The sequence below is a fragment of the Hakea prostrata genome, chromosome 8 (assembly GCF_041222555.1).
Source record: "Hakea prostrata isolate BN-2017 chromosome 8, UWA_Hpros_2, whole genome shotgun sequence".
Taxonomy (NCBI): Eukaryota; Viridiplantae; Streptophyta; class Magnoliopsida; order Proteales; family Proteaceae; genus Hakea; species Hakea prostrata.
The window spans coordinates 23,068,645-23,073,511 of record NC_142607.1 but is presented as its reverse complement, the minus strand read 5'-3'; positions in this window follow the sequence as shown (position 1 = coordinate 23,073,511).

Genomic DNA, 4,867 nt, shown 5'->3' with positions numbered 1-4,867 from the left:
AAAGACAAGAACAATAGGAGGGATGGATCATTGCTTCAGGTAAAGGTATCATGAAAACATACTTAGATCTTCAAGGAAATAGGCTTAGAAGCATAAATCTAAATAAGGAAATAAAACCTACCATATATGTAACTACCATGATTCATGAAGAACACATAGTATGGTAGAAGAGAACAACTAGAGATTGATAGATCATGGATCATGAAAAGAAAACATAGTAATTAACTACTCACATGATCAAAATAGAAGATCCAAGGAGATCAGAATTCAAATCAGAAGTTTAACAAGATTAGATCATGGTTTGATCATGATTCCTTCAAAAGCTTGCAATGATCATGGTTAAGATCATTGTTCTAGCCTCAAATCCTTAGGATGATCATGAGAACAAGTCCAGAGATGTTTGCAACAGAGAATGCAGCATCTCTTCTACTGTATCAACTCAAAAAGGAAAGAAAAACAAAGATGGAGGAGAAGAAGAGAGTGTAGACATACCTTTTGATGCAAAAGGAAGAGTTTCGACGAAGATCCGTCAAGAAAACACCAAGGATGCAAGGGAGATGACTTGCAGAGGTCTTTGGTTCGTTCCAAAGAGTTTGGAGGCAGCAAATACGAAGTGGACTCGAGATTGGACTTCAATAGAGCAAGAAAAAATTAATTGCCAAAGACAGCACTCATTGGTCGAGTGGATTGGTCGACTGGCCCAGTCGACCAATCAGTCGACCAATGCTGACAGCAATTCCAAAACAGGGAATTGAAGACCCAGATCAAATCCAATCCTAAAGGGGTTTTGCACACATGTCAAGTGACTTACCTAATAGGTAGAAATGCCTTCAAACCAAGATAGAGAGCACTCCAAGTCCATCAACTAATCCGATCTTTATCAAGATTCAGTTTCCATAAATAGAACTTCATCATCAACTCCCATGGATTCAAAGCCAGACACCAAGTCCTCCACTGGGATGGCCCAAAGCTGACTTCTTACTTTACTTCGGGTCACAGGACCTACAAATAACAAGGTTTCCGGGTCAGGGTTAGGGCTGGGTTTTACAGTGAGTTCAAAAGAACTCAGCAAGGGAGATTATTCCACAATAACATAGATACATGATACAAAACATAGCATGATGCAATATGATATGAAACACATGATGCAATTATGATTCTAACTCTATGTATGCTAGTCTCTAGGGTAGACATGCTTTAAGTCATAGCACCATACTTCTTTGGGTTGTCAGTCACTCCCCCTCAATCATACAAGATATCTTGGGTCTGCCCGGGGAAGTTCGGTAAAGTCATCTCAAAAAAGAACCATGGTAGGGGAATCGGTCACCGCTCTCTCACATCACCGTTTGGTATAAGTACTGGCGCATGTCACAGAAAAGCCTAGCCCAATGCAAGTCATCTACTCAGTCGTATCAACTCAGTTCCAGATACGTCCATTCCTCGCCCCCGGCGATCCTTTCTGGTATCCTTCACACTAGAGTCAGCGAAATCCTGGATTATGGACTCATCAACCCTATTGGTCATCCACAAATAGTAAACGGGAAGCTCTCACGTCCTCTCATGGATTGGTTACCGGTCTTGAGCGCCCGTGAGCCCAAGTCTAGCCATTTGCAACCCTACCAATAAATGGCCCCTTTCAGGTATCCGTAGCATGGTTTATGTCCCCTACCGGATTGGTTACCGGCCTAGAGCGCCCATCAAACCATACACTACCACGGGTCGTTCGGTCTCAATGCCCTTCCGATTCGGGTCTGATACGATAGGGATGTCCTAGCCATACATCTAGACAAGTCCTATGTATGTCATCCAATGATCCAGGAGAGCGTCGATGGGCATCTTCGGAGAACATCCCATACTATTCCCTCCAATGTCCAAGGACAGAAGTACCAGTAGGGCACTCCCCAATCCCAAATCATACCTAAGCAATCACATGCTTATTTCCATCCTTACATATCAACAATACATTATCATATTGAAAACATGTCATAACATCTCATAATACAATGTATACATAAATGACAAGAATAAGTAAACATGATAAACCAAGTAATTAAGCATGGTGCTACTGTCATAAGGTAACTACAGTAGTCATATGATGTCTGAAATCAACTAATAAGTTATGTCTACTAAGTTACCAACAACAGTGTAAAAGTCATACAGTCTATGTTATATGGCAATAACCGTCCTTACCTTAAGTCACGATGATGATAATCCAACAATCTCAAAAGAATGATCCAAAGATGGTAATAAGACCCTAGACAAACATAAATGAAAGGTTAGAAAAGAAATCAGGAAAATCGGAGGTCGAACGGATCAAAATGGAGCAAGGTTGCTGTCAGCAACAAGTTTGGTCGATGGTATCGACCAAAAGGATCGACCAAAATTGTCTTCGGGACAGAATAGTTGATTTTGGGGATTTTGGTCCGAAATGGGTCTTCCGGGGCTCGGATCGATCTGGAACTTGGAGGGATGATTAATAACAATGTAAGAACACTACCTAAAAAGTATTATCACAATCCAATGGTCCAAATGAAAACCCCCAAATTGAGGTCCTATGTTCTAAAGACAAGAATCCTAGCATTCATGAGAAATTGATGAAATTGAAAGGGAAGCTAGAGAATTAGTTGGGGAATAGGTTAGGAACAATAGCAGGAGACTATGTAGCAAGAATCAACATGATCCAATGGTCAAATTGAAAACCCCCAATTTGAAGCCTTAGGTTCAAACTTGCAAGAATCATGTTCATTAATGAAATCGATTGCAATTGCAAAAGAACTTAGGAATTCAATTAAGGGAATGATGGGCAGTAGATTAGAGATACATACTAACATATACTCAGAACTAATTGAAAGAGAAAATCAGATTAAGAGATGAATTCATGTTGTAAAGAAGAGAAAAATCAAAATAAGAAAGCAAGAACATCATGTATGAGAATCATAGCATGGAAAGGGTGAAGAGAGGTTTAATCAAAGCAAAAGAGCTTGTAGAAGAGGTGGTTGCAAGGTTACAGCACCTTCTTCACGAACTCAGTAGCAAGAACAAGATGAGGTAGAAGTAGATTAGAGAGAGAGTGAGAGATTACATACCTTGGAGAAGAGATTAGAGAAGAGAGACAATGATTTTTGTAGAAGATCATCACCCAAGCCAAGGAGGAGCCTAAGAGGAGCCTTCCCACGTTCTCAGGTGTTGAAATGAGTAAAATATCGTTCTAGGTTCGAGGTTTCACTTAAATAGATGAAGGAATATCCAAAAAGCATCTTTTTCTCGATTCTGGGCAACTTTGGTCGATGGTCCTTGGTTGATGGCATCGACCAAAGAGCATCGACCAAAACAGTAACAGGGTTTCAGCAGAAAATCCAGAAATAGTTCAGCAAATTCGAACAGGTATTCGGAGGGCTATACAAGGTCAAATTGAGTGAGGTTTTCTACTACAAGTCAATCAAGAAGTCTAGTTTCCAGAAATACTTTTTTATCAAGCATGAGAGTTCATTAGGTCCACCAACTAAGCTCACCTTCTTCGATGCACAAGCAGGATTTGCCAGACATAGTTCAGCAACTTCGGACAGGGATTTGGAGGGCTATATGGGATCAAATGGAGTGGGGTTTTCTCCTAAAAGTCCATTAAGAAGTCTAGTTTCGGGAAATATATTCGGATTGATCACAGGAGTTCATTTGGTATTTCAACTAATTCACCCCTCTTCGGTGCGCAGATTTAAAACTAACACTGACAATGCTCTCAAGTGAGGGGCATCATCGTCAATGTCCACGGGCTTGGGTTCCGACACTAAATCATCAACCAAAAGGGTTCACAAGTCTCATTTCCCCCACTTCGGGTTTCCGGACCTACAAACATAACAGGTCCCGGGCCGGGTCAAGGTTAGGATAAGGCTAGACAGTACAGGTCTACCCTAAGGGAAATGTCTGACATGGCTTCCTAAGGTTTTCAAAGATAATAATATTGAAATTAAAGTCCAACTTTTAAGGTCTAACATTGAACCAGTCTTTCTTTATCCCAAAATAAATAGGGTGTCTGGGCTAGGTTTGGGCTGGATGTTACACATCCAACGAAGGAGATTTGCTCTATATAAGACATCACCTACTCACAAGGTGGGAGGACGGATACAATCTGAATCGTATTCTCGTTATTCATTCCTTAGCTTTGTGCTCAAGCATAGCCGTTTGTGATTAAGTTCATCAACTGACTTAGCCTTCGGAGGTGGACTCCCGACCCCAGCGGTCGAGCCACATCTGACGTTCGTTTTTGCAGGTCATCCATAGGAGATCTAAGGGCTGAGCAGATCTTGGACGCATCACAATCAAAACAGGGTCCTAATTATACGATTTGATTCCATTGATTCAACAAGTTAAGAGTGTATAACTAGCAGATACAAGGACTCATTCTGAATTTTCATTTATCTAAATCATCAAAAGTGAAAGAAACAAGAATTTCCTCAGGGAATATTAGCCTTTTCAGAACTAGAGACTCATTGCACTTTGCTTCATGATAATTTCTTCTTTTGCTTTTCTGGGGATTTTATGGCAGTGGCCAGTGGGTTTCCTTGGTACCCAAAAACGATTAGTGCAAACAAGAAGAAATAGCCGACAAAATCATCGCCTGTATGTTTGGATTTGGACGGTGACTTGGGTATTTCTGCTCGTTTGCTTTCTTTTGGCATGGGAAGGGGGGAGTGGTGGTGAATCAAATAAACCATAGAGTTTTCTTATGAATTTTTAAAAATTAAGTAAAATTTGGTAAAAATTAAAACTTATATTATTCCCTTCACTCTATTCGCAAAATGGTTATTTCAATTTAAAGTGAACAGAAAAATTAACTCTAGGTAATTTAATATTTAAAAAAAAAAATCAA